Raw genomic sequence first — 9,868 nt, forward strand, 5'->3', positions numbered from 1 at the left:
ATTTGATGTCAGTATAACTTGTGGAGGAGATGGGGAAAAACAAGTCGTTTAAGGATTCAGGTGGACCTGTTGCAACAATGAGAAGTACAAGTTGTCTTGTCAAAAACGAGCTTTACAACATCGGTGTGGGGGGGGAGGGGAAGGATTGGGTGGGGGGAAAGGGGGAGGCTGGGAAGGGAGGTGAAGGGTAAACAAAGGAGGAGGCTGCAATGCTTGGTAAGAAATGTATGCATTATCCTGCCCATGTAATTGTAACCCCTCTGTACAGTATGTTCACAAATAAAATTTAAAAACATTAAAAAAGGAAAAAAAAAAAGAAAATGTGATTACATGTCTGAAGATGATAACACATTCAAGTATCATTTATTGAATCCAGCAAAGAAAAGTAACAGAGAAGTAGAAAGTAAGAACAACCTGGGGCATGGATGAAGATACTCAGTAGAACTTTGTGAGGAAAAAATGTGCTCCATTTTGCTCATCAACGTTGAGCTAGGACAGCTACCTTTTGACAGAGCACTTGTAATGTAGTCAGAGCAGTGGAGGTACGAATTTAGGCAGTAATTTATTACTTTTATTCCCTAATCTTATGATGTGATTCCCAAATGATATGAGTGATCCTATATTTTCTGAGCCCTTTTTCACCCAAATTTTCTAATTCCTTCCCCTGCCAGTAATTCTTCTGCTATTCTCATTTCTCCTTGTTTCTGAACTCAACTCCTGTGACGTTTTGATTCATGAGAAAGAGCTGAAGAAATATGAGGATGGTCTGGAATCTGAGGAACATCCACTCCAGCTTGGAGGATCTGGTAAAAGACCTCCACCTGGGACTCAGAATCAGATATTAATTGACCTCTTTGGAAATAGAGAAACTCAATCCCTCAGGCAGGATTCATCATTCCTTGACTTTCTCTGAAGAGATTTGGTACTATGGAACAATTCAGAGAATGAGTTTTCCCACCACTCACCACAGCTTTGTCAGGAGGAATAGGTTCAAAACTAAAAGTGACCTCAGTTCTCACAGGGCCAGTCAGAAACCAAGAGATCACATTTTCCTCCTCATCAGGCACCTTCTGTTAGAAACAGAGTCTGGGCAAAGTCTAAGATGGAGATAAAGTGAGACTGGGCCTAAGGAGTACACAAAAGAATGACCCTCTCTGACTAAAAGTGAGTTGTGCAGTGAGACATGATAACTTCCTTTATATATGAAAATTCACTAGGTGTGTTATCTCACTGCCATTGTGCGGGAGGTCAGTTTCCCCAAAGAAGTTGTTAAATGTTGTGTCTACCAGTTTGCTCTCTAGGCTATTGTCTCTCCCACCCATTCCCATGCCAAGAATGCATTGCTTCTTTCAGGCACTCAACTACTTGTCCTGAATCCTAAGAAGGAATATTGTAGGCTATACTTTGACTAACCTCTTGCATTGGAGGTAGAAAAGTCCCAGGCTCTGCACATGCCAAGAGGTAGAAAAGGTGAGTATAAGCTCAGATTGGAACTGAACAACAATCATATTGAAAAAAATAATAAATGAAATTAATGGTTGAGTAATTTAGGGTGGATAGCCACTAAATTTAGGTAATTATTAGTAACACATATACAATCATGGATTAGGAAGAAAACAGTGAAGTAGGTTCAAGATAACATGGAAAAGACACATAATAACCATAACAGGAGATGAGAGTGTGAAGGAACTGTTGGCATAGGTCCATTTACTATCTGAGGAATGAGCTTGGTTAGGAGGCTTTTAGAATAATATCTAAAAGAGACGGACTTACTGGGCACTAGTGGCTCACACCTGTAATCCTAGGTACCCAGGAGAGTGAGATCTGAGTATTAAGAATCAAAGCAAGCCCAGGCAGAAAAAGCCAGAAATAGTCCTGTGGCTCAAGTGGTAGAGCACTAGCCTGGAGCTCAGGGACACTATCTAGGCCATGAGTTCAAGCTTCATGATCATCAAAACAACAACAACAACACAATAATGATAAAAAAAATAAAAGAAGGACTAAAAGATATGCGATGGAATGATGATCCTGTGTAACTGTCTAGGGAACATAAAAGGAGACAAAATTTGGAGCAAAATGATACCTATTCTTACTAATCAAGGATGCATAGCAAATGCCAAATTCCTCTTCCGAGAAACTTCCAAACCTGAGCTCAGAACATGGCTCATTGGTTGAGTGCTTGCCTTGCAGGCTTGACGCCCTGGGTTCAATTCCTCAGCCAGAAGTGGTGGTATGGCTAGAGTGGTAGAGCATTAGCCTTGAGGTGAAGAGGAGAGGGACAGGACCCAGGCCCAGAATTCAGGCCCCATGACCTACCAAAAAAAAAAAAAACCCAAAAACAAAAAAAGCTTCCAAACTTATTTTTTCTCATAAATTAGGAGAGGCTTTTTTTTTTTTTTAACATGTATTCTTATCTAGTTCAAGGTCATCAGAATTTCAGTAGAGTTTTCCTGTTGAGATATAATGCACCAACTCTGCTGAACTTAATCATGACTAGGAAAGTATGGACACTAATGTGTTTATTATAATTTTCCTTATAAATATATAATTCTGTCAGATATTATATATAATATATAGTGTAAAATATATTATACATTATATAGTATAATAAATATATTCTAATACAACATATATTATATATTAACAAACTTCCTAATTTTAGAGTTAGGAACAAGCAACATATTGAAAGACAAATGCTTGAATCTCTGAGTAATTTCTCTACCACTGGACAATTCCATGTTTCATTCTTATTACCCAAAGAGCAACATAGGCAAGCGGTGCCCATGGATGTGGTTCTCTGTATTCTGGAAACTGTGATCTGCATATATATACATATACATGTATATATGAAATATTGTTTTATACTAGTGAATGTGTAAAACTATAGCAACAGATAATTAAGTCAACATCTATGTGCACACACACTCAATCACTTTCAAGTATAAGAATTTCTTTTCTGGCTGGGAAGATGGCTCAGTGGTAAAGCGCTTGCCTTGCATGCATGAGGCTCTGGGTTCAATTCCTCAGCACCACATAAGCAAAAAGATAAAAGCCAGAAGTGGTGCAGTGGCTCAAGTGGTAGAGCACTAGCCTTGAGCAGAAGAGTCGAGGGACAGCACCCAGGCCCAGAGTTCAGGCCCCATGACCGGCCCCCCCACAAAAAAATAATGTCTTTTCTTTGTTCCGTATGCACCTACACAGAGAGTACATGAGTTACCCTTGAATTGTCCTGGTAGTTATTTATCTGGCTACTGTAGCTTCACATCCTTTGTTCTCTTAGTAGCCAGATGTCATGTGTTCAACAACAATACTTTTTACAGGCAAAAGTATCTACCCTGACACACATAGGAACTTGGATTTCAGAAATGCCACAAATAATTGGGAGTTACAGCAGTACTTATCAAAATTAAATAGATTACATATTTATTAGAAAGTTTGTCAGAAAAATAAACTTCAATGCAGGATGAAACACTTGAAGAAAATTACAGTTGAAATTACATATAGCTATGTGCTGGTAGCTCATGCCTGTAATCTTGGCTAATCTGGAGGCTATCTGAGAATCAGTTCAAAGCCATCTTGGGCAGAAAAGTTGCCATGAGACACTTATCTCCAGTTACTCAATCAAGACTAAAATTGATACTGTGGCTCAATGTTGTAGATAGATAACCTTGAGCCAAAGACCTCAGGAATAGTGCCCAGGACCCAAGTTCAAACTCTGCAATAGACAATAAATAAATATAAAAAATAAATTACATATAATTTATTATCAACTCTGTACAAGGAAAATAGGATATGACACATGGCAACATATGACTTCAAGTTACAAAGTTCCAAAGCATTTCCCCACTCTTGAGAACTAGGAGTAATCCACATTGAAAAAAATAAAAACATGAATAATTTATACCAAATTTCAAAGCATACTATATGTTATACAAAGGAAATGCAATAAACATGCATTTCCCAATTTAGTAACATCATATAGTATAAAGAATCTGATTAATTGATTCATAAAAATCAATACAATGGAGATAAAACATCTAATATCTCAGGGGTAAAATTAGCAGAATACTTTCCATCTATGGTGGCTGTTCTGTAAATTATCCAGCCCTATCCATCCCACAATTGCAGAAGGCTCCTCCTAAGAATGGCCAGAAATCTGTGAGTGCTCAATGTAGACCTTGTCCCATTCTCTATTATTTGGGCAAGTGATTGACTGAATATCTGAAAACTTGCCAAAGGCACAATTTGGGAATGGCTTCCAGTAACGACATTTTAGTTCTCAGAAAAAAAGGGAAATTGAAGACAGTGGGAAAATGTACCAGACCCGGAAAGATTTCTATCATTGTATTAAAACTGTACCCTTCTACTGACACTTGAACAAACTGCAGCAATTGTCACTCCAACCACATGTCCAAAAAATAGCTTTCCAAATATTGACCTGTTTTCACGTTGGCAAATCAAGACACTCTATTGTGGCCCTGTTTTATTTAACCTATCTGCTATAGTTTGCCCAAAAGATAGTTGACCTTACCAATTTCTTAAATTTTAGGTCATCACATAAACACTTCATAGCCCTTAAACATTAAAAATACCTATCCATATAAGTCTGCATTACATACTTATTACTGTTTTTCTTCATTTGCCATGTTATACATATTTGTGTATCCCATGGCTTAGTTCTGTAATCTTCCTTCTCATGAGTGTTACCACTGGGTACATGTAATTATTTCGTTTTTTTTCTCCAGCTCTGTTCTTTCTTTAATTCAATTCCTTAATAGCATCATGTTTACTGACAACTCCTAGCTATTGATTTTAACAAATTCAAAAGAGTCCAAAGTGAGCTTTGATTGTATCCCTCATTACTATTTGATTAATTGATAACTCTTCCAGTTGCCTTGTCAAAATATCTTGTAGTCATTTCAGACTTACCTATTATTTCACACCTCATATGTAATGTATGAGCAGGTTTTGACAAATTAACTCACATAATATTTTAGGAACCATAAATATATAGTATATGAATACTAATACTATGACTTAAATTCGTGGACTTGGTTGATTTTTTTTTTTTACTTTTCTTTTGTGCTCAGGTTGTCAGTCTTCCATTTGAGCCACAGCTCCACTTTTAGCTTTTTGGTTCTTAGTTGAAGATAAATGTCTCATGGTCTATTTACCTGGTCTAGGTTGAAACTACGATCTTCTGTTTTCAGCCTTATAAATAGCTAGATTTAAAGGTGTACACCAATAAAACCACCCCTATTATATTTGAATTAAAAATAAGTTGAAAGAACGAATATTTATAGTATTTTCAAATCAATATGTTTTCATTTACACATTGTCTTAAGAGGTTTTTGTTATTACAGCTCACTTATCAAGAAAGGAAAGGAAAAATTCATAACCAAAGAACCTTTGTATGTCCAAAGCTCAAGCCTGCTAACCACAATTTCTTTGCTGGGAAATAACAAAGGATGATATCGACTACAGGCAAAGCAAGAGAAAAAGCTCTTCACTGAAGTTGCTGAAAGACTGATAAGGATGAGGACAAGCAACTTTATCCAGAAAGTATCACAAAGTGATTGCTGTGGATAAGTGTAGCCAATCTTAGAGGATGTTCATAATGATGAGGAGAATATTTGATTACAGAGGTGTGCTTTCTTGAAGATATCTATTTATAACATAGTTTGTGTACTGTTAAAAATGAGACAGTTATGATAGGGATATTGTCATTCCTTGTATCCTTCACAGTATAATATTAAAACCAGTTTTATACATATAGTATTTATAGTAATTATAGACTATCACTAATTATGCATATATTATAAATATATCATTTATATGTTATGTAATATAGTATATTACATATATTATGCACACATAATTTAATTTTTCTACTTGTCTGTCCAGGAATTAAACTAGCAATATCTTTGAAAATGGATAATAAAGTAGGGTCCTTACAATTTCGATTGCAACATAGAGTTTTATTCAGTTAGTAGTTATTTATTCTGAATTGGTTTAGAAATGGAATATCAGAATATAATTGAGCATTCAAAAATAATTATGTAAGAATATGCCAAGGATGGGGTTAAAAATCTATAACCTGACTCATGTATGTAATTCCTGCTACTTAGGGCCTGAGATCTGAAGATAGCTATATGAAGCCAGTCTGAGTGAAATGGCTCAGGGACAAAACCCAGTCTCAGTAATGGCACAAAAATAAATTATGTGACTAAAACATACATATATATTTATTTACATAAACTTGTCATTCCTTGTATCCTTCACAGTATAATACTAAAATGTTTTATACATATATTATTTATAGTAGTCCTAGAATATCAGTAATGATACATATATATGTATATATATGATATATAAATATATAATTTCTATGTTATGTAATAAGATACATTACATATATTATGCACACCTAATTTATACTGATAACACTAATATCCATTAAATTGATATATGTTTTAGAATAGGGAATAGATTTTTTTTGGTACAACAAGGAAGTAAATACACACGAAAATTATTCCTTATGGATTGTATATCCATAACAATCTACCCTGTGTATTGAGGGTACTGATTGATAAAAGCCTGTGTTCGTCAGCACAGGTGTCTTCGATACCAGGAATAATAAACAGTGGAAGCTGAATGATGTTCATTCAGATATTTCTTTAGAAATTAAACTGATCTTCATTTGATATAAAGATCACTTGTGCTGTCATTATCCACACCCTTTTCATTTAAAAATATTTATATTCTGTATCAATGTTATTGATCTCATAACCATAATTAGGAAGATAATGTGGATTCATCTGCTCCATAGCTCTTCAAAAGTAATGAATGTGACACAGAATATCCTCAGATGTGGCTGGTGGAATTCTGGTTTTGAATTATGGGTCTCAACTGATTAGTCTTAGCAACTTGGGAAATTTGTTTGGGCTTCTTTCCTACTTTTGTTTTTAATAAAAATCTTAATTCATTTCCTAACTTGAAGAACACTCATGAGCACTTAAATTACCCTAATGCAGGTTCAGTGCTTGGAATGGTGTCTGCACCTTGTGTAGTAGGTCCCAAAGAAGTCAGTTTCCATCAACATGGTCACAGCATCCTTCCTGAAGGACTTCAGAAATATATACCCAATTGATGTTAATATCTTTGAAAATTTGTCTTTACTAAAAAAAAGTCTTGTCCTCATATGAAACAATGAAAGCAATGTTGGGGTTGTCCTGTGGCTTTTATTATGAAGGAGTTTTGCCTAAATTTCATTCTTACTCTATTAGTGGTAGCAGTAACATTCTTTAGTGCTACCCTTCATATTTCTAGTTCTGTGTTCCAGTTGGAATACTATTGTAACTTCGTTTATAATCTTTGTTATAAGAATAAATAAACTACAACTGCTGAAGTTTTCAATAGTCAATGCATTACATTTTATGTGCTTAATATTTTCCTGAAATTATTACCTTTGGATTATATATCCCTAACAAACTATTTTTTATGATTTCTTATATGATTTATATAGATTTCTTATGTGATTCTTATATGACATCTTAGAGATCCATAAATAAAACAGCTCAGAACAGGAAAAGAGTAGGTAAGAAGTCATAAACAATACTATTATGGTGCTCTTAATGGCTAAGTGTAAAGAATATATGACAAAACTGTTGGAAGATTCATTTGTTTTTTTTTTTTGTTTTGTTTTTTTGTTTGCTAATCTCTCCCCTTTTTTTGTAGAAAAGGTTCTCACTATAAAGTGCCAACTAGTCTGGACCTTTCAAGGCTTGTCTCAGTGACATAAGTGATGAGATTAGGGACATGTGCTCCCATGGCTGGCTTTTAGGAAGTTCACAATATCGCAATACCTATACACATAAAGAAACTTTTGTGAGTAATGTGTATTTACTTCCTCAATAGCCACAATGTCAAATTACTAATAACTGGCATCACTAACACCTCCATAAATCAAATGCAAACTAAAAGCTCTACTTCAAAAACCAACATCTAAGGCAGTGTTGGAAATACAAGAAGATACATAATACATCTAAAGGAGTGAGTTCTTTAACACTGGCAATGAGCAGTGATAGCTGAATTTTTAACCAGCTTGAAAAGTTCGGGTGTCCACTAACTATGTGATTAGAGTTGCAGAGTTGACCTTGGTATCAAGATTGGAGGTAACATTCTAAGGCAGCTAAGTTGCAGCAATATTGTAGCTCGATACAGTGTGACCCTTCCTAATAATGGTAAACAGAGAGTAGAAGCTAAGTCAGTAAAATGTATAGGAAGGATTCTCCACTGAGAATAATTTTAAAGGGTGATCTTGCGTTGAAAATGAATAGTCCATCATTCTGCTTTAAGCTCTAGCATATTTATGATTTGAGGACAATTATAACAAACCACTGTGCCATGAGTACTGAGCAGTGTTGGTGTATATTACTATAATATATGTAAAAATCCTTACAGGTATGGAATGGCCTGACCCTGACACTTCATTCTGTGTTGTTGAGTTTCATGGAGAAATGTTCATAATTAGGCAATTCATAGTCATCTAAGTCTGAATCAGGCAACTGAGATAAGACATTAGGGTCATCACTCCAGTGACATGGTCTGTGACCTGTGAAATAAATAACATTATTTAACAATGCATATGTGTTTCTGAAAATGCATGCAGTACCAAATACCAAATATACAAAAGGGACAATTATCCATCTCATATTATCAGAAATAAAGATATTCCTGAAGTACACTTACTTGCTAGAGGATCACAGGGTCACTGCTAATGTTTGGTATCTTTCCAGGTGCTCAATCTTCCTCAATCTTTTTTGAGTAAGTGTTTTTCCATAGTTTGTTTTGAGGTGTTCAGAAAATCAGTACTGTCACTAACCGCAACCATGGGACAGGAAAGATGATGGGATACCTGGCCAAAAAACTGAGAAATCACTGGAAATGATAGGAAAGAAGACACGAGAGGACGCAAAGCCTCATTGCCAGCTTCTGGATCACCAAATCATGCTTAACATATTTATATTCCTTCTACTACCAGGCGGGTGGTGGTCAGTGGCTATAGGTATGTCCACAAACTAAGGCATTAACCTAGCTTTGGTTACAACTATTAACATGAGGTATTGTTTGTATACATAGTGATAATTCAATCCCTTATTGTTAGGGAGCAGAAGGGAGTAATAGTCATTACATCCATAACACAGGCATCCATCTTGTCTCCAAAGTCTTAATCTTTTAGTGTCCAACAGCTCGAATTTATATACTTTTGAGGTAATAACTCATACCCCTGTCTTCCCTTGACTGACCTTTCTAGAACAGAGCTCTCAGTCTTTTGATTGCTGTTTGATATGGCTTCGCAATCTATCCCTTTCCAGGTTTAACAGTTTGACCCTAGAATCCCTCACAAGTACTGTGACAGATATCTTATTTTGAAAACTATATTTTTTCTAGGATAGGTTCAATTTTTTAATTTTATTTTAGTTCAAAAATACTGTACAGAGTGGTTAGAGTTACATGAATAAGATACATTCCTTGTTGAATATTTTTATCCACTCCATTGTTGTTCTCATTTCCCTTCCCACTCTCCACACATCCTCCCCACCCCATAGTTGTAAAGTTCATTTCTGAAAGTGTCTTGTGAATATCATTGTTGCAATGGGTCACTCTTTGTACTTCTTTCATCACTATATTTTTTCCCTTTCCATCTCCAAATCAGATAAATGTATATACAAGATGGAAGGTACCAAAATCAAGACAGAGTTTGCTAGGGATAAACCAATAGAAAAGACAAATGAAATAAAATAATGTCTAGATACTCTACTGACATCAAGGTTGATATCTGAAAAAAAAAAAAAACTTGCTGTTT

The sequence above is a fragment of the Dipodomys merriami genome, unplaced genomic scaffold (genome assembly GCF_024711535.1).
Source record: "Dipodomys merriami isolate MVZ:Mamm:240054 unplaced genomic scaffold, mDipMer1.0.p SCAF_1517, whole genome shotgun sequence".
Taxonomy (NCBI): Eukaryota; Metazoa; Chordata; class Mammalia; order Rodentia; family Heteromyidae; genus Dipodomys; species Dipodomys merriami.